The sequence below is a fragment of the Drosophila melanogaster genome, chromosome X (genome assembly GCF_000001215.4).
Source record: "Drosophila melanogaster chromosome X".
NCBI lineage: Eukaryota > Metazoa > Arthropoda > Insecta > Diptera > Drosophilidae > Drosophila > Drosophila melanogaster.
In genome coordinates, this window is record NC_004354.4 from 22656162 (window position 1) to 22678082 (window position 21921).

At 39.6% G+C, this 21921-nt stretch overlaps 1 long non-coding RNA gene across 1 annotated transcript in view, besides 2 other annotated features; it reads left to right on the plus strand.

Moving 5' to 3' along the window:
- Positions 1 to 1162: 1162 nt before the first annotated feature.
- Positions 1163 to 21921, plus strand: part of lncRNA:CR44997 (long non-coding RNA:CR44997) — a 140359-nt gene continuing 119600 nt past the window's right edge. Inside the window, exon 1 of the long non-coding RNA NR_123990.1 lies at positions 1163 to 1498. This is a non-coding gene — a long non-coding RNA (long non-coding RNA:CR44997). The remainder of the gene's footprint in view (positions 1499 to 21921) is intronic.
- Positions 15202 to 15253: a mobile genetic element.
- Positions 16089 to 16234: a mobile genetic element.

A 21921-nucleotide genomic window follows, 5' to 3' on the forward strand; every position in this document is an offset into this window, starting at 1 on the left:
GATTTCTTATAAGTTAGCCAACAGACAGTTTAAATAAAGGTGCAATAGGATTGTTATTTAACTTTATTGGAAGTTTAGTAAAATTATTTTGATTTGAAATAATAAATCATGGTCTTAAACTCTGCCATTACATATTGTTTCATTACTTGAACATAAGACATTTGAACATTTACTAACATAAAATTTGTAAATAACATACCAAATATTTATCAGATTGATACTTATGACTGCAATGGTGTATAAAAATGTTCTATTTTTCAACACACTATGTGTTATAAGTTTTGTCTACAACGAGAAAATAAATAATTGAAAATGCCAATGCTAGATATTTCCTGCCTTCATAAGCTTTTCTGAGTTCATTTATTTATATTGGCACCGCTTGCCGCCTCTTGCATTAACAATTTTGACACATTGAAGATCTCCCCGGATGGACCCACTGTGTCATCTGTTAGCAATAAATGCAAGCCGCAAGCTGAAAACAAACGGAAAAGTCTACTGAAATAAATTAATCGGTATTATTTGGTCCAGCAACTTTCACGCTTTTTGTCCCACTGTAAGTAAGCCCACTGTAATGGCTCATTCATTATTTATTGATCTTGTTTTGAAGTTATGCAGATTTCTGAAAAGTTAGTTAGTTACTCCCATATCTTGGGACCAAACAGCTATTGCCCAACCTTGAATTAGCATAAAGGAACTGATTTTAAAATGGAAAATAATTAACGTTCGCCAGAAATTTGCCTCATTAATCGGGATTTCTGATTATTCGCAGTGCAGCCGCAGCGTGAAAATAAATTGAACATCGAGACGATGCCATGCGAAGCGTCACTGACCTAACGCACACGTGAGCCAGCGGCGGCATCGGCGGCGTTAACAAAAATAGCACGACGTGGAAATGGGAAAGCGGCTGCCCCCGCTGCGGGAATTTTCCTAGCGGTGGCGGTAGTGTCAGTACAAGAACGAGGGGCACCCTTGACAACGACAACACCGCGTCGTCGAATGCCGTTGATATGTTGCGGCAACAAGCCGCTTCGTGGATGCTGCTGAGATGCTCGGCTGCAGTTCGTGGCCGCTCGTGCCGCCTCGCCTCGGGAAAGTCGGGAAAAAGCCGAGCGACGGGATGCAGTTGCCGGCAGCTGACGGCCAACGCCGAATTTCAGTCTTTGCGCGTTTTCCAACTGCTCCGGTCCAGCGGACAGGCGACGCTCGAATTTCGCACGTCAGACATTGTAGAGCTTTGGCGAGTGCTAAGAAGTGTATGTATGAGGAGCTATCGTTCACCAAACTCCACTCGAAAATCAAAAGTGAAATTATTCGAAAAATATATCATAAAAGTATCAGTTTCTGTGACGTCCCGCGAGTGTTGAATTATTTTTTGAGTGCTTTGTGCGGGTGTAGCGCACTGTTTTGGCTATATTTTGTTGGAGTTCAATGTGTGAGTGCAAATTCGGAAACAGAAAGTGCAGCCCTCAAAATACAACACACGTACCAGTTTTCTCGGGTGAGTCCCAATATATAAGATATACACCGTAACCCCAGAAGCGGAACCGCAGTAACCACAGCTCGAGGTTTTCGGGGAATTTTGTGAAAAAGAGGGCCAACTTTTTGCTGATGCACAGTTGTTATGACAGCGGCAAATTGATTGATTGACGACGAGCGGAGTGGGCGGGAAATGATGAAACAAATGCCCGAAAAGGGCGATTTTTTTAAATCACATATTTTCAATAGTCAGCACGTAAGAGAATCATTGATAAATAAATGCACTGAACTTCGCAACCTTCAATACGTTCAGCGAGCTGTACTTTCAAATTAATGAATCCTATTAAGTAATTGCCAGATTTGCGGGGTACAGCTTCCATAGCGCCAACACATGTGCCACTTTAACCCGTTGACTTTTTAAAGTCTAAAGAACTTAAACAATAATTTCCTAATCCTCCAAACTAAGTGCTCTTCTCTACACATGTATTGTCTCCCTCTATAAACCGAACCACCTAAAAGGCTACTAAATTATTTAAAATAAACAGAATTTTCCATTTAATAAAATGCGTACAATCAATTTATAATTAAAATATTTTTTTATAGTTCACAATAACAAACTTTACCCATTAAATTGAATTCGGACATTAAAGGCTTTAACAAAAACCGCAGCAAATATGTACATTTTTTGGGCTTAGTGTTGCAGTTTGCTGTGCCTAACTGATATTTCAAGAAAAATCTGTTTGTGTATGGAAAATATGTGATACCTTTTTTTCTCTTTCTTGTAAATAGAATGTATTTAATCATGAATTAATAACAGCGTTATTATACGTTGCATTTCATATATATTGCTAGTATTTATTTATTTGTGTAATCTTTGAGGGGATATTGTAGCTTTATTCGGCCAATAATTTATAAAACTGCATCGACTTAACAAAAATTTTGTATGCATATGATTGCAAGTGAATTATCGTAGTGCCCTTCATGCCATTTTTGGTGTAACTTTTTATAAAGCTTATACTGGACTTGGCATTTAAGGACATACAGTATATAACTTTGCAGTCTTTTTTTGCAAATTCTGTATTAAACGCGTTAATTATTTGGTTAAATTAAATTTGGATGTCTAACGAAACATATGTGCCGTTGAGATGCGTTATTTTGATATTAAATATTATTTAGAATGCTTGTCCTAAGTTAAGAAGTGTACGGATGTGTGTTGAACGACGCCTGGAAATTAATATCCTCCACGAATTTCGAGCTTCAAAATTCTTCTCCAGTGCATCATATCAATGTGCGCCCCCAGAAGTTGCTCTTTCGACTTTCGCACGAGATTTGGATATGGGTGGGCGTGTGTTGAATAACAGAGTTGATTTAGCCAGGAGGGCTCTCAAGGACGAAGGACGCGGTGAAGGCGTAGTACCGTGGCCTGGGCCTATGGCACTTCCCCGCGGAATGCAAGTGAATAACCAGCAAACAATGCTGAAGCTGAATAAATAAGCACTCGGCACCCGGCACAAGGAAAAATGACTGCAAATACAAATACAAATGGTAATGCAAATGGAAATGTTGCCTAATGCATTTTTCATCTTTTTCGGCTGTGCAGAGCAGAGTAGAGCAGCAACAGAAATACCAGTGGCACATCAAAAGCCAGCGGAAATGGACAGTAAATAAGTGTTTACAATTTTTTTTTTACCCCCACTGTGCGCGGCCTTGTGGCATCCCCTCAGGCCCCCAACTCTTGTACATTTGTTGCTCCTTTTCCTGGTGGGCAGCGTACGTGAATTTCAGCGGAAATTGTGCAGACCCCCTGAACAACCCGCGCCCTAAGCCACTCAAAAGTAGGGTGAAACAGAGGGCGGTGTCGCCGAAAAATGGCCAACCATGTTTAGCACGGTAGAACATAACTTACCAAAGTGGGGAGAGGACTTTTTTGAAGGAACTTAAGAAACTAATGATCGATGTGTTTGTGGACTGATGAATATGATTTTCTTAAATTTAAGTGCTGTGTTCCTGCTTGGTTCTTAAGTATTGACAGAACTCGATGCTAACTCACCTGATGCAAATCCAGGTATTTGAAAGTAAATTTGGTACACAATATTTCAATATTTCAAAAAGATGACCAGCACACGAAAAAGCTTCACAATATTCCCCAATTCTTTTGACGTCGACTGGTAAGCTAAAAGAAAAGAGAATTCCAAATCTCTTTGTCATAAAAAATCACTCCGGATCTTGAAGTTTGTAAATATATTTATATATGCTTATATGCTTATGTATAAGTTCTCTGTTTGTGTATGATGTATTTGTATATTTGGAAATTCGGGAAGAGAATTTCGCCCGAAAATCATATTCATTCGTTGTCTTAAAGCCTTTTCTATGTGCGATCTGCAGTTGCTGCTGGCGAGCAGATTTACTTTATTTCATTTGGCTAGATGAGATGTATTTTTGTATCTGTGCGCTGCGCTTTTCATTAGCGAAAAAGAATTGCACTTGAATGCAGCAGCAGCAGCCGGGGCAAGTACTGCAATTACTGCATAAAGTACTTGTAACGAGGCAACTGCCGCTGCCACTGGAGCCGACTCTGAATCCGGACCTGAATCTGATGCTGAAGTTGATGTTGATGTTGATGCCAGCCAACGTCCTCCTATCTGTCCGCGTCCGCGTTCGCCAACCCAGCCAGCAACTCTCCTAGCTTCCCGAATGCAGCGCTAATTCAAGGCAATTATTTGTGCCACCCGCATCATTGCACAGTGGGGCAAAACAGTCGGCGGGGGGCGGATACCGAGACTGTGCTCACGTGAGTACCAGGACATCGACTTAGTGTCCTGGGATTGGTAATTGCATTGCCATGGATACGCCAACTACGTCTTCGAGTGCATTACCCGTAGACAACCAGTTGCATTTGCGTAGGTGGCGCAATTAAGAAGTGTTGCTTACAGCACTAAGCTGGGCTTACCTTATTTAACTTAAGGCTTGCCAAGTGGGGATATCATTGATTCGTACTCATTCGTACATATGAATCAATATCTCATTCGGAACCGTTTCATTTACATTCTTAATTCATACAGTCAACAGTTCTTGCCCATTCAGTGCACTTAAAAATACCCAATATATGCCACTTAACTCCAAGGTGAAACACTTTTCGATTGTACGTGTACTTGTTATTTCATTTCACTCGCTCATTTGTTAGAAATATCCGCTTTAATTATAGACTAAATTTCCTTTTTAAATTTTATTAAAACCCCTCGTCGTCCCACTACCACGCGCCCCTCTCGCTCCCCCACACATTTAAGTACCTTTATTCATATTGCTATGTGGGTGGGAATGCGGGAGGGGTGAGCGTGGGCAAAGTGTCTAAGGCTTAGCAGCAATTCACTCATTTGCCATGTCCGTTTCCGCCCCACAGCCCCCAGACCTTCCCACCAACAGACCCTTCCGCCACGCCTCCGCCTCCCCTTGGCCAGTTAATGCACTTATTCATTAAACTAAAGCACAAAAATATAAAAATAAATGAATAAGAGAAGTGGTGAATGGGGGAGGGAGGATACGGGGAGTACGAAAAAAAAAAAAAACAACCGGCGAGAAGACGCAACAAGAATGAAAATGAATGAAATAAAAAATGTAAACATACACAAGTGCAATGCAAATTAAAGCAGACAGCAAAGTGGCTGCGCTCTGGGAGCGGTGGGGTGTGGTTATGTGGGAGCAACAAGGGCTATGCCGAAGGGGGGTGGGGGTAGGACTCTCTGCGAAGAGGCAATTCATTAGCTTTAATTTAGGTAAATGTCCTTGGTCCTTGTGGCGTTGCCTCTTGCGGTGAATGTCGCAAATGCAACTAAAATGTTGCGGTTACCGTCATTTCCGCCCACAGCCACGACCCCCAAACTGACATACTTGGCAAAAACATACACTTGGACTTTTAAGTGCTTCTTCTCACCCATTCCTAATAAGGAATATATTCTGCCGCAGGACGTTTATAATGAACTCTCATTTTAAGCAATAGGCATATCTGAGTTTTGGAACGCCACTGTCCTAGCTCAAATTACGTCGATATCAGCTGTTTTTTTTTTTTCAGTGCATGCAAAACTTGCTTAATATTTAAGATGGCCCCGCAAGCGAGAGCGCAAGTGGTTCGCACAAAAAAGTCGTGGAGTTCCTCCTTCTAAACTGTCGCACAAATTGGGTTCTGCGGTAAATTTTGATTATTGCATTTGGGCATAACCGATTCACTATCCATCCTCTGATTTCCACCAACCAGTGCCACCCAACTGCCCAACTATTGGTATTGGACTGTCAAATCATGATATATAATATATATATAAAAGGCGTCAAAAATTAACCGTTTTTCTAAATTGATTTGGACTGGATTGAAAAGGGTTCCTCGCATACACAGGGATCAGCACCGAAACTCTGTTCAATTGCATGTGTCTGAAACATCCGCATTATAACCAGTAATTCTCCTTTTTATACCCTTGCACCGAGCTTTTCAGCTTAAAGAACGCATTGGAAGCGGCTTTTAGAGATACGTACGTTTTGAATCGGCATTATGAGACGAGTCGATATTCCTGTGCCCATCTAAAAAATATTCCAAATGTTAAGACGTTATTCTGGTGCTTCCATATTGAAGATCGCTATGCCAAATTAATATGAAAATGAACATAACTATTTGGACAGTGGAGTTTTGTTCAAAAGCCTCGACTAGCCTAGCTTGTCTTCCTTTTTTGTTTGGATCCTATTTGGCACTTCTTCTACCGCTGACCACTGACAATTAAGCGCCCCATTGTAGCCCCGTCCTGCCCATTTAAATCCCCTCTTTTTTTTATCAGCCTTGGATCCATCTTCCGTCTCCTAACAGCCCTGACATTGGGGCATTGGCATTCGTTGTCATCGGAACGTGAGTCCCCGTCGGTGGAAGGGGTATTGGCTGGGAGAGGAAATAAATCATTTCGAAAGGCACGCAGTCAGAGGGGCGGCTGCCTTCTGCCTAATTAGATAATGTCAGATGCAGCAGACGCCGGAGGACATGTCTGCAGCTGGCTTTCCGCTCGCACACACTCGCCTGGCACTCTTGACCCCAATTAAATTTAAATTATTTGAGTGCTTCTTAAGCGAAACTAATTGTATTGACCGACGCATCTTCCTTCCGCTTAAATCACTTGAGTAATATAATGCTTCACTCGCACATCTCCATCGTCTCAAGTGTCATGTGTTTTACTTTATCCATATGTGTTTTTTTTGTGTCTGCGCTCTGGTTTAATTCAATTTGTCAAAGCGCTTGCACAAAAAACATAAACTTCAGTCGGCTGGCATATTAATGCGTCTCTGGCCGTTCATTAATGCACTGCGTAATGGACATGGATGGGGTTATCTGAGGACTGGGGACTGGAGACCACTACGTGTTCCCGCATGCATTTTGCCAATGAAGCTGACCCCGAACTAATTCCCCGATCCACTTTCAATGCAATCTATGTTCTTGGAGCTGACGAGCCGACGGAAGTGGGCAAAAGGGCCCATAATCGGATGTGTCAACAGCAAATCTTTTCCAAACTTTTTCATCCGATTTTTAAGCAAAGCCCACTGTAAGACCGAAAAAATAACATATTTGGTGGTTTGATTTTGATGAAAAAAAAAAACGATTAGATTTAACCCATTTTCAAACTTTAGCCAGTGTGCGCAAAATAAAAGCAAAAGGTATTCAAAATAAAAAAAATCTAAATTCTAAAAATTTCAAATTTATTCCTATGTGCTATAAACATTTTCTTGCGTTTACAAACCCGATAAATGACGATTTTATTTATATTTCGGTGGTATTAGTATTTGACTTAAGTTGGCTATGCTGTTTGTTTTGATTAGTCACATTTAATAGAAAACAAGAAAGGGAATAAGCTTCTGAGAGCCGAGTCTTATAAACACTTCCTGTAATTGTATATTTACAAGAAAGCAATGGTATACCAAATAAAATATTCATGACCAACTCCAATAAAATTATGATTTCTTTTCTATAATTTTCTATATGTTTTCCAATTGTTCCTATGATGGCGATATGAAATTGCATGTAATTTTTGTCCTGTTTAGAAATTAGAATTGATATATCCTCGATAAACTAATAAATAACGAACTATAACAATTTATCATTAAGGTCATCGAAGGTACATTTTCCAATTTATTTTTCGATTGTTCCAATGGCACCTATATAATATAGTGGTCCGGACTCGACTTAAAGATAGCAAAATGAATGTTTGAAGGCATTAGAGTGGGAGAGGCATTCTTTTATAAGAAACTTGTAAAAAATTTGTGTTGATTACTTATTTTCTTGAAGTAACTATCAGCGACGCCGCAGATGTCGGTAAAAGGCAAAAACTAAAAATTATAAACCATCATCCAGATGATCGGCCTTTCTACACCGACGCCTTAAAATTATGGACAATCACTTTGCAGTTATACCCGTTTTTCAGTGGCACTCCTTGTCTTCTGCACCCATGGAAATACTTTCGGTGAAATTAGATAGTACCCCCATCTGACCTTGGCCCACCAATTTAAATATTGGTTGGAATGGGCTAACATCTTCCGTCTGGAAACAAATTGCGGCAACTGTTGTGCCCACTCGAGGGCTTCAAATTAGTGATGGTAATTAATTATAAATGCCTTGGAGTAACATATTTGCCAGTTGTCTTTAACAAATTTATAGTGGGTCTAGAAATTAGTGGAGATTGCCTGCAGGAATACCCGGAAAACTTGTGCCTTTTCTCCCCTACAATGGGATGAACCTCATATATGTATGTATATAATCCCAAAAACTGGGGACAAAAGAGTAGTGGAATGTTTGTGCCTCGGAACAAGGCAAACATTTGTTGCCTGATTACTTTTAAATTATTTTGCGGCATCGTTTCAGGGGCTTAGAATTTTCCTGGCTTGCATTATAATAAATAAGAGACATGAAAGTCCTTGTGGACTCACACAGAGAAAAACGGTTGGCGCACGTTTGGTCAGATTTGTGGCTGTCCAGTGGCAAGGACCTATGTATGTATGTATGTATGTATGTATACGCCTATACACACACGACTAAGATGGCTCTTTAAGGCTGGTCGTATTATGATATGCTTAAACAGCACAAATCTGTTTCATAATTTATGGCTCCATTGGTAAAGTTTGTTAGATGGAAGACGTATTTAATGCACACAGTCGTGTCCGGAAAAGTAGTAGTTGCTCAAAATATATTTTCAGGAGTTTGTGGTAACCAAACTTTTAGGCCCAAAGGAATGAAATTGTTCAATACTCCTAAAAGACAAGTAAGAATGATTATAACTGAAGTGGGAACGTTTAAAAATGGGCAAGGATGTTATAAATATCAGTTGAAAATATTTATGAGTTTAATATTCATACTAATCACGAAAACTCTCCTTAACCAATGTTAAATATTATTGTGAATGTTACACATTTCGATTCTGAATACCACTGTGTTTAGACGTACTGAAGCATATGTCATTAATGGATAACAAAGCAGCAACAGATCAAAAGTTACCGAAATATCATAAATAAGTATGAATTATTGGAGCCCAAGCAATGAAATACAGAGATCAAAAACTTAAGTTGTATTTTATAACCTAAAGCCTATCTTCAGATCAATCTTGGCCTTCTTTAACAAAACACACGCCCTTATATATTTTTTATTTACCCCTTGTTTTTATAGTTACATTTCCGACTTCATGAGAATATACACATGTCTCTCTTTTGGCCTGTTTATGTGTGGAAATTAATGAGCTCTTTGTGGGGCTTAAAATAATAGGGCTAAACAATACGGCAAACACAAACAAACTTTGTGTACGAAAAAATGCAGGAAAAGGGATGTGGGAAAACAAGAACAGATGCTTTGGCAAAAAAAGGGTTTCAAACGGACAAGACAAAGCAACAGCACACAGACTCGAGTCTCTCACTTCCGAGGTGGGCGCAAAAAGGGACACAGACACATGTCGTATACGTCATATGCGCTAATCAGCGACCCGAGCCCTAACCCGAACTCAAGGCTGGATAGTCAGCCGGATGCGGATCAGAACTCGTCCTTTCTTCATTGGACTGAACTGGGAACAGTGGGATTGGACTACAGATGAACTCTCAATGACTGCGAGAAAAAAAAAACCTTGGCATGCTGCCTAGATATGAAATTAATAAAACTGCCTGAAGCTACATATACATGGTTGGGGCGCCACATTAGTAGCTAGGAGCCAAGAGTCACTTTTAAAGCTGCGTACAAGTGTGTTGGGGAATTTCGCTTCGCAATAAGTATTATAGATGCGATGCCATCTAAATTTAATTAAATTACATATAAATATTGTACATCCTATAAGAACTTATATCCACTGTTCTCCAGTTAAAGGCCAATTCCGACTTGTTCCTCAGACCGACTACTGCGCCGTCGCTACGGAGGCTACTGTTATTCTTATTTATTTTTAGTCATACTTTATGTGAGCTCACATAAGAAGGATGTCAACATAATTTAAACATCAAAAAAGTTTCTTTTTGTTTTCTCTTGTTTTATATTTTATGTTACGCTGCGTTTACGGCTTTGGGTTAGGCGGACCCCTTTATTCGCTGCTCCACCCTTTGGACCGCCTTCCCTCCATTCCCCCTCTCATATTTTTGAGTCGTACCCTTTTTGTTCCCTTATGCTTTTGGCCACAATTTGGACGCTGGAACGTGTGTTTGAAAACACTGGGAAAAACGAATAGATCCCTTTTAGTTATTTATTTCATTATATATAATCAATTATTTTGTAATTTAGTAAACCATCATGTTTATTTATTTGCCATTTTTTTCATTCTATATTATTTATTATGTATTGTTATACAATAGTTTTTTTTATCCGAAATTTTCCAGCCGAAAACTCCAGCCTATACTTAAATCCAAGTGTTACCAACCCGATTTCGGACCAAAATCAAATTAACTCAATAATAAATTGAACCAACCAATAGGTATTTGTAGTTGATTTTTTATCATTCGATACTCCGAATGTGTCTAGCATGAGGTTGTCTTTAGTTTATCAATTATATGGCCATCTACAACCCTCAATTGTCTTTCTATGTTGAGAGTCCAAATGGTTACTATTGAATGATACGGTGCTAGCCAATTTTCCTCTGTGTTCGAAAAGATAGCGGCACAGACACGTAAGCCGGGTTCAAGAAGATGGGGCCTCTGAGTGATGTATGGACGGAAACGGAAATGCGCGCACACGGCTGCCGCCTACTTTCACGCCCACTTACGCAATTTCACAGTTGGCATATCCGCATGGGTGCCTGTGGGTGTGTGCGGGGGTGTGTGAGCGGGCTTATTTACTTTTCGATAGTGCCCGATAGTGTCGAGCCCGTGTGGTCAAATCCTATTCACCCGAGAAGACCGTGTTGTCTGAACTGGATTTTATTATTTTAATTTTACAGCACTGCGACTATTTCATTATTGTAGGACTGTAATTATGTGCAATCTTTGCACACATATGCAAACAGATAGACGTACACACAGTTGAATGCAATTTTATCGCCGTTTTGCATGAGTTGGCACTTGGCCACGAAAAACACTGAACGTTCACACATTTTGACTTTAATGTGGGATGCGGAACGGGCGCGGCCAAAAGGTCAGGCAGTCATCCAAAAACTGTTCCCTCATATTTCGCGAAAAAAATCTTACCCAAGGGTATTTTTATATTTTTAATAGAGACATACAAACAAAGGTAATGTCAGTCGCCAGAATAGAATACTATTACTTATATAAAGCTTTGATAAAAGTGACAGATCAACGAATATTATTCTAACTTTCAGACCAACCAAATTCGATTTCATTCTATTGTATATCGTTACAAAATTTTTTATTTGTAAATCTATCATTAAAGATTCCCCCAGTATTTTAATATAAATTTCTATATCGCTTAACACCCATATGGCGCAACTCATACGCTAATTGCGTGGCATTAGCTTACTCCTTTTCCCACATTTTGACCTCACTTTGACAATCTATCCGTTTTGTTATTAAATTATATGCACCAAGGACAATTATAATTTAAATTGGGCTTCACAATGAAATTGAAAATTGGCAATTTGGCGCAAATACAAGAACCGAAACCCCGGAAGCCACCCATCCAGAAGGGAGGTGGCAAACTGTAAATAATTAGCCGATAACAGTGTATAAACACACACAAGTTGGCAACAATAATGCCAAAGTAATATTGTACCATAAAAAACGACATGTCTATTATTTGTTATCGAAATGCGACAACCGCCTTTGGGGCTGTTTTCATTTTTACTGGCCTCATCAAAAGCTGGCAAAGCGGCTTTAATGCTACCCAAAATATGCAGTATGTGTTTTTACATTTCAAAATTATTGAACGCGATTACTTGTTAGAAATGCCATAATTGTTCAAGGAAAATCGCATTTAAATATATGCGAGTATTGCCCGACACTCGCCCACACTCGCTGACAATGAAAAGCGACTGCAAAATCACTGAAAATTATCCAATATTTATTGGCCACAAAACCCCGAGAATCGAATGATAATGCCATATAATTGACAGCCGATTTATGTGACATTTGTAAATGGAAAACAACACAGAGAATTTGTAGCCACCGATTCTGTTTATTTTTCCGGCACATTTGTTTTTGTTGATTCAGATTCGTTTCAATTATAAATTTATAGCTTCCACGAAATCTGTAAACGCTGTCTGCTGTGATTGCCAATTTTTTTTACAGAAGCCACATAATGTGATTAGGGAAATTAGAAAGTAGTAAAGACATTTCCACGAAGCGATTATAACAGTGCAAATAACTATCAGTGGCGGATTAAGTCAAAAGTCAAAACATCAAGCAAATCGGAATACTATTACTCTAACATCGAATATTCTAAAATCATTGATCCCCGACATGATAAATATATATGTAGATCTGTGTGTGGAAAAGAAATTAATTTACAAAAAAAAAAAAACTATTAGCTACAATAAACAATAACTTCAAAATCCACAAGCGCAGAGTCATCATCTGCACATTTAATCATTAAATTGCGTCCTCTTGGAAACAATTCAGACATATGTATGTGCACTGGGAAAAATTATAAACATGCCTTACTGAGATAACCTCATGCAATGCAATTCCAATTTTGGCCAAATCAGTTATCGTGTTACTTAATTAATTTAAATAAAAAAAATTATTTAAAGTTTAGTAATTGTATGGGTTATTTTTACATTAATTATTTTAGTAGCGATAAGTCGACGAGTTCGTTCAGTGAAGTCGGCTGACGAACCCTTTATTTAAAAGCTAGAACTCCCTGCACTTTCTTAGATTATTTTTCTTTCGTCTTCGAATCGCACTGCAATGGTTAAACTTGATTTGGGGAAATTAACAAAGAGCTGGCCCGGAGAGCTGAGTGATTAAATCACTGAATGCAGCCTGCACACTTATTCAGGCTGCGTTAATGTGCGAATGGAGTGACTGTATCGATGATGCAAAACATTTCCGTCACAAAACGCTGAAGTGACACCTTAAAATGATGCTTAAGTTGATGCTGACTCCTGATGCCTGTCATTTCCCTAGACAGTTTTTAGGAAAGGTGGGATTCTGATGCACAGGGAAAACTCTCTCACGGATACTCTATGCGAAGGAGTTTGCATACAATTTGGAATACCCTAGGCGGTCTGCGAACTTGTATCTTGGAAATTCGACTTAAGTGAAGTGATCTAAAATGTGTTTAGGATCAAGTCTGTGATCACTTGGGCACACCTAAGAACGCAGCTAATATGATAGGTACCTGCGAATAACTAGAAAACATATCTCTAACAGAAATTACCATTAATTGATTCTCAGTGTAGCGGTGGGTGTTTGACAACGTGTGATATGTGAGGAGAGTGGTTGCCGTGTCATTGACTCGCATGGCGATGTCCCCAAGTCGCTGGCATGGCAAATATGTGTGTCAACTGGCAGTCGATGCCACAAATGCATTTTTCCTTATCCCGCTTCCAGCTTCCCTTTGTTTCCCTGTATCTGTGTGCCTGTCTGCACTCACATTTGTTTTTTGCAGCCAGCTCAGTCTGTGTGTCTGTGTGAAATTCCTTGCATAATTTCGCCAAAGCATCGCCATTTACCATTTGCCATCGAAGTTAAACGGGCGGCAAAGTGTGCAGCTTGTTCGGCAGCAAAATGATAGCAATTTAAGGGTAACACTGCCACGAGAGCCACTCTGCAGGCCAGGAAGCGTCTTCGGTTGCCCAGGCCACTTTAAGCCAGTTCAAGTACTTTTCCTGCTTTTCCACAACAATTTTCACCAACGAGTGTGTGCCATACACATGTGCCCCCATAAGTATGCTTACTTATGTTCCCTAAGTTGGGGCATAATGCTGTTGGTACTCCATAGCAATGGATTCCCCAATGCAGTGGGAAAATAAAACGGCCACCTTCAGTCATTTGGCTTGAAATTAAATGACCGACAGAATGAAAACACGTTTTCACATTTTGCGGATAAGAGATGGAATACGAACTATTATAATTTACCTTACACGCGAATATTTTTGTCAAATTCATGCTCAATAAACTACTACAATATAATCGCTACACAGCACACAGTGACTTGGGGAATATTAAATTAGAGTATTTGCATGTTGCTGCTAGCAAACCACTCGCCACTTCAAGTCTTATTATTATATTTTTTAGCTTTTTACATAAAATGCGCCTGGTCGGCGCCTTGGCAAATGACAGTAAGTGGTTCAAATTTGTGTTGCTGGGCCAAAACTGCTAACAAGAAAACTATTATCCGAAAGCCAAAGGAAGTGCGGAAGTGATTTTTCAGGCAGCGCACGTTTTGTCGGGATTTTTCTTAGATTGCCAGGCTATGCATTCCACTTATACAGCTTTTCTTTGGATCGTTCCTGGTCGATTGTTTTATTTGTTCACCATGCTCCTTTTGCATTTAATGACGTTGGCGGCACCTCCTTTGCAGCTGTCCCTGCCACTTTTCAATGCATTTTCATTTATTATGCAAATTGACGTTTCCCCTGCTTATTTTCCGGAATTTTCCAGCTGACGGCCGAGCGTCGATGGGATAAAAAATATTTGCCCAAGTAGTCTTCCCTCCTGATGGAACTGCTTTTTTTTGGCAAACTAATTTGACATTGAAATTATGTGAAAAGTGTGTATAAGGTATATATTTTCCTCGCCCTGTTTTGCCACTCAAGCAAGCAAATTATTATAAAAAGATCCCGATAAAAGGCAGCACAAGCACACAGTGGAACTGAGGAAAACGCAGTGAAAAGTCGGAGAAAGTGGGAAAAACAATTGAGCGCAATGGGCGAATCTGTCAATTGATGGGTGGCGACTAAGATAAATTGCTTGGTCATGTTTAAGGCGTTTTAGGGGATCTTCGGGGGGCCTTTGGGCAACTTGTAGGAAAGTTACAGCTGCTCTACAAGGAATTTTGCGAAATGATTGAAACTGTTAAATTTGAATTGAATGCGTCTTGACAGCTGAAAAGTTATGAGTTATATGAAGGGAAGTGCAAAAAGTCTGTGATAATTGCTCATTGTGTTAGTATTATGTATGTATTTACTACATGGGTATATATTTTCAAAAATATTCAAGTTTCTTTGCTATGAACATATGTATGAAAAAAAAGTCCTTGGGTCCTTAAATGAACATCATCCGACAATTTCACCAAAATGTTCTTGATTCTTACATTAATTTTGTCAATTGATAAATGAGTGCCAATAGTTACACCAAAGAAACTAGAATAACAATAATTATTCTAGTGTCTTTGGTTACACTCACCATAAACCTTCCCTGCCGTCGGATTGAATACATTTGGAATCAAAACGCAAATAATCCAAAACTCATTTTACATTTGCCTTTCGACTTTGGCCTGCGCTGCCAGCTGTGCCCCCAAAAATCGACATTATGTCAGGCATTGTTTTGATTTATGGCCAAGTTGCCATTTGCAATGGCTTACGGCTCCTCTTTGCCTCCTCCGGCGCACTTTTTCGTGAGGAAAAATCAAATTTTCAATGATTGGCCTTCAGGTCACGTGGCCGGGCATTGTTAAAGATCTGCTATCAACTTAATAGCTCAAATCAATAAAATAATGAAAACTCAACAGAAGATCTACGCAACCTCTCTCTTACCAACCAAGCGGATTTCTGTTCCCAAATTGTGCTTAAAATAAATATACCATTAGTTTGAGATCATTTTTCTCGAATATCAATAAATATTGGTGAATAAAATGATAAAAATTTTTTCAAATTGTTTAGAAATGTGGGCGTGACCGTGTTGATCGTCTTGTAGGTGTAAGGAGGGGCGTGGCCAAAGTGTTTTTGGTATACCAATAGAAATTGGCAAGACAAACAATAAAACAAAAAAAAATAAAAAAAATCAAAACATTTTTCATTTTGGGCGTGGCAATTTTGGTCGGCTTGTGGGCGTAACAACATTTTGAAATCTATATCTTTCTATATATCTATCTACGAGTAACGCGTATAAAAACTATAAATGCTGGTGGTCTCATTTTTTGCAGTATACAGGAGCGCCTTCGGTATTCCATATGTTACATATAAATACAATGCACATTTTTATAACCTTTGTTCGGAGAGTAAAGGGTATACTACATTCGTTGAAAAATATATAACAGGCAGAAGGAAGCGTTTCCGACCAGTTCATTCCCAATATCTATTAATATCTCAGAATTCACACTAGCTGGATAACGGGTATCTGATTGTCGGGAAACTCGACTTTAGCATTCTCTTTTGCTTAATCTTTGGTTTGTAGAATAGGTTCTAAGAAAGGGTTTAAGTTATTTTCACTGATTATTATTTATTATTATTTATTAAGATCATTCGATAATATAGTTTTTCTTAACTCATTCAGTGCAATTTACGTGAATCCAGAGATGCGCTGTGTAAATATTTAAATCCAATTTGCATAATGTCGTTAACTCCGGCCATATGTCTTGGCATGTCTCAAGGTTTTTGCAATCAGTTCAAGCAAATAACTTTATATCCATCCCATCCGGAGCTGCTATTTTTCAGCCCCGACTCAGGTCAACATCCCTTCACCCACTCAGCCAGTCCGCCATTCAGCCATTTACCCATTCAGTCAGCCAGTCATTCAGACGGTCTGTCATTCATTCAGTCAGTCGCTCATCGAATCGAATAAGACAATTCATTCATCTGAGATAATCGAATGGTTGCAATCTGTGTACGATGCCAATGCCTTGATGTTGTTTATAGTTGTGTTCGTCGGATCGCATCTATGCCAAACTTTAAAAAACAATGAACTCGTTGCGGGAAAAAAGGGCTAAACTGGTGGAGGTACTCTAATGCGAATGGAAAACATGTACATTGGCTGTTTTCCCCTAAAATTATGGGCAATAATCTTAAAAGAAAAAGGCATAAATTCCCAAAATTCTTGCACTTCAGTGCGCTCGAATGAAATATAAATGTGAAAAATAAAGGAATCCACAACTACATTTTAAGGTCGCTTTTAAGAAAATCAACTGATAAATTTTGGTTGTTTTGTGAACAGACAAATGTGTTTTGCTCAAGCAGAAGAATGTTAGCATTAGCTCTTTAATTCGCAAACGAAGAAGAATATTTAGTCGAAAAAAGCATTGTAATCCTGCTCGGGGTTTCAGTCTCGCCATGCGCTCATCGCGGAGTTATGAATGAGTTCATTTGCATTTGACCGCTGATTGTTGACTAGATGCCACACTTCATATTTAATATCGCGAAGTCGCCGCTCTTCGAGACATCTTACCCAGGGGATTCCACTCAGCCGGTTTACCTCTGAGCCGCTCCATGTCGTTCTCTGTGCCTCTTGGCCACACTTTGACATTAAATGCAAATCTTGAAATTACATGTGTATTTATTTGCCACAAGTATGTAGGGTATGAGATGCTGGCGGAACCGGGGAGCTGGTCGACACCGAATGATAAACAGATGCAGTTGCATCTCGCCGGCTGAGGCAGCGAAAAAACGTATAACCAGAAAACTCAGACAGACGCCGTCGTCGACATTCTGAAATGTAATTTTAGCTCGGGGAGTAAACTGCGAAACGTTCATATACGACAAGTGCAAAAATAGAAAAAAGGAGAACCCCTTTTGGCGAAAAGCGAAGTTGGGAATACTCTTGAGAACATTGTTCATATCTATAATGATCTTTTAGATATTTTTAAGTGAATATATACACATTTAGCTTGCAGGCTATGCAATTTAATATTTATTTATATACACATTTAATAACTCCATAACTTTGTAACTTACAACCCATCAAAATACCAATACCCTCCGCTAGTGAACATGTGTTCGAAAGCAGGAAAAAGTTTCGCATGGGAAGTTTTTTTTAGGTAAAAATATGCATTCATATGAAAGATACATATATCCAGGGCGCAAAAATGCAACAGTCTAAACTGGCAAAAGCAAATGCGCACAGATGCCAAAAAACACCCACATGCAAGGGAATGCGAATGTGAATGTTTTTATTCTATATGCATGGAGGCTCACAGAGCGTATCACTGGAATTCTAATTTGCAAGCGAAATTGAACGGAAATGGCAATTTTCAAAGTGAAATGGCAAACGACGACGTCGGCTGAGACGACAAACGCAACTGAAATTGCGACTTGTTGACAGGCTGGGGGGTGTGTTTTGGGCTTGGGGCTCCCCGTATTTTCCATCTGCCCCAAGCCCTATTCCTCCACAAGGGTGGGTAATGTGGGAAAATCTAGGTTAGCCACCTAAGCCTGGTCTCATAGTCGCTGTATATATTTCAAAGGAGCACCTGCGACAAATTTAACAAAGGATAATGACAATTCGGGCGAGTACTCAATAAGAAACAAAATGGCAGAAAACAAATTGTAAGTTTTAAAAAAGTTTTAAAGTGGATTTCGGCTATACTGCCTTGCCTAACTTAAGACACCGGTTATCACGGTTATGAATAGTCACTAGTTGGCCGAGTTATGGAAACACATTGACTTAAAAATGCCATAATTGGCATATTAACTTCCTTTTCGAAAAAAAAACCATTTTTTTTGCGGCTTTTTGCCCAAGCCGACAGTCTGTGGCCATCTGTCATTTTTTACAACTCATTTAACAAGACGTTGGCTCCTCCTCCGCCCTCAAAAAAACAGTAACCGCATGGACGACGATGATGACGACAATGAGCAATTTTCCCCCATCTCGGAAACTCGTCCTTAAGTTTTCCTTTCTTTGGTGGAACGACCAGTTGATTGAAGTGGCTCTCTATCTTCTTGGACTTTGTTTCACTATTCAGTTGTAAAAATTTGCCTTATTTTTACGCGCAATACATCGGAATCGTTTGCTGCAGTCCTGTCTAGAATACTGTTTATGCATAAATAGTTATTAGACAAATTCATTCTCATATCCCTTATAACTAATGACTCCATTTTGAGCGGCCAAATAATCACAATCCCTTTTAGGAGGACGTGTTTACCTGGGCAGACCTTCAGCTTATACCGGGCTGAAATACCACCCTCGGCTATCAAAAGCACGGAACCTTCTTGTGCTCGGATAAAGCCATCTTGTCGCTTACGATTTGCATATTCGACTTCATTAGGCTTCCACCAGTTTTTTCCTTCTGTTTTTTGTTTTTTTTTTGTTTTGTGTTGGGTATCTTTGGGGCCTTAGGGTATCTTTTTAGCCAGTTCATCGTGGTGGTCAGTCGCCGCTCAGAGTTGCCCAACCATTTATCACGAGACCCCAAAATACCGACCGCAAAATACCGACCCCAAAATGAACCTCGAGTCGGGCGAGGGACACGCCAAGGGATCTGGCCTCTAATCTGCGTCTTGTTGGCAACAGATTGAAATTTATTACGCATACATCTAGGCATTCATTTGCACCTGCTCCTGGTTTTCGACGACGCGTCGCTATGCATACTATTTCCGCGGCCAGGAAGAGCAACAGCTTTTCCCAAAAGTGGAATGGTCGGAGGTGACGGTGCGTGCAGCTACGCACAGGTGACAATCGAAGTAACCGGTGAAAGACGACGAATAAGAAGCAAGGACAGCGGACGAAGGACGTGGCGCAATGCGCCCGATTACAACACCACTCCGTCCACTTTACACCGTAGAAAAGAGCGAGGGTTGAAAAGAATTTAAAAAAAAAAGTTGGCGCACTATTTTGAACTAAACGGGCTTTTTTCGCGGCTAACTGGTTTATGTAATAAGGCAACACTTAGGCAGGTCGACATTTAAAATGCCAAGCAAAATACTCGATAGTTGATAGACCGCCGGTTCTTGTGCGGGAGAGTGGTAGTAGTTGTGTAGAGAAAACCGAAAGGTGAACAAGCGAAGAGAACAGTGAATACAGAACTTTGTAAAACCCCACAATACACTTTATATTTAAACTTATCCTCATAAAACATGGTACAATTTGAGGGCTCAACCCGGGTTGACCCAAACAAAAAAATGCGGAAGTGCGATTTTAGATACACAACTATATAAAAATGGCCGCAGATGTCACAAAATCATATGTGAAAAATGGTAGAATTTCTCCATAAATATATTGATTTTAATTAAAACGAGAGAACTTACAAAAATGTTTGAGCAAGTAAGTATGTTGGTACCAGAACTTTGAGTTTTCGTCGTATTATTACCTTTTTCACGAAGAGCTAACCCAGATGTAAAACATTACGTACGCGGTAATTTTACATGTGTTTTAATTTGTATTTTTTAGTTAAATATATTTTATTTTAAATTGAAAGTTGCAGAGGAATTTCTTGTACGAATTATATTATATATACACTCTACTTCGTTTAAATATTGTGACTTATCCCAGTTAAACATTAATATTTGGTCAGGAATTTCACCAGCTGGATATTTTGTGGTGATTCCATGCCAGCTGTGGCCCTATCCGGTTTTCATTAAGCACTACTCCTCCCAAGAGCTCCTCTTTAGCGTGAGTCATTTGATATCCGAGCGCCGAGGACGTGCTGCAAATGTGCTGATAAATAGACCCTAAGCACTTGGAGATGTGCTACGGTTGTACAAGTACGAAGTACTGATAAATGGTCTTTAGCTGGAATTAATTAAGCGTCGAATATAGTAAACTAACTCAAAGTTAGTTATTAAGAAATTAAAAGAAAAAGAAATCTTTTTAAACCAATATTTTGTATATATTGCACACTAATGTACCTATGAATACACTGGTATAGTTCGAATACGCCCTATATTCCTTCGCACCATCTGTTGTTGGTAGAAATGTGAAGAAGCTATGACGAACGGATTCGTAATTTCCAAGTTGCTGGCTGCAACATGAGCAGACCCCGCTTGATACGCACAATCGATGCCGGCAGACAGACAGACTGACATTCCGATTACACTTTAGCAGAAACACGAAGGACCACCGCCAGTCAGAGTCCCACAGAACCCCACATTACAACAACATAATATAAAAACTGAAGCCATCATTTGAAATCACATAAACACTACGATTTCTATGCGAAAATGAGAGTGCGAACAGAGGCGCCTTTTAGCACATTCCGTGCCACAAGTCCATGGCTGGATTTGAATAAATATTACTCAATAAATAAACAAAGTGCACTTAAATGGTAATATACATAAATATATAAATGTTATAAAGTTTTGGATAATTCTAAAGCAAAGTAATTATTCCTAGCCAGAGTCGCATTTACCGTATTAACCTGAAAGCTATTTTAGAATAATGTAGCATGGGCCCATGTAGCATTGAACTTGAGCTCAAGTTCGATTTCAAGCCCTCATTTACTCATTTATTACATAAACTGTTATGAATTCTTGCCTATGGCCTTCAATAAAAATCGCGACCAGAAAAACTATGCCTCATTGCTTACCCCTACGACATTTAGCTATGGATTATTAGCCCAAATCCTTCATAGCAACTGGTGAATGAAAAGTATAAACTATTCGCAGTCACTGTGGCCGTCAGTCATCTCGTCAGCAGTTGGCTCGTAGAGTCAAATAAGAAGGGTAAGCAAGCTCTCAATGTTTTTCATGTACCGATGGTCGACTATTTGTATACCTTATGCCCTCTGTGCGTTGTGTGCTAGCGTGCTAGTTTGCTTGCTTGACTTAGCATACCGTTCGCCGAAAGTTCGTGAGAATGTCAGAATGTTGGGAAAGCAAACGGCAAATGACACTTATACCACGGTTATGAACCGTCCAAAAAGCTGTCAGTCAGTAGGTATGCACGCGCTAAAGACTGTGTGTTTGTTGGCCAACTATAGAGCCCCCGAAGGCGATGCGTTAGGTTCGATACCCTCACGGAGGTGAGTGTGCTACTGGTGTCAGATTTTATATGAAAAATACTATCACATTTATAAGAAAAAGTATTAAGGTATGCACAACAGTGAAGAGGAGCGGTATTTACTGCATACCTTTAGACACCTTCACAAGCGATGTGGAAGCCGCAGTGTTTTAATGAGTCTACCCAGAACGGGAT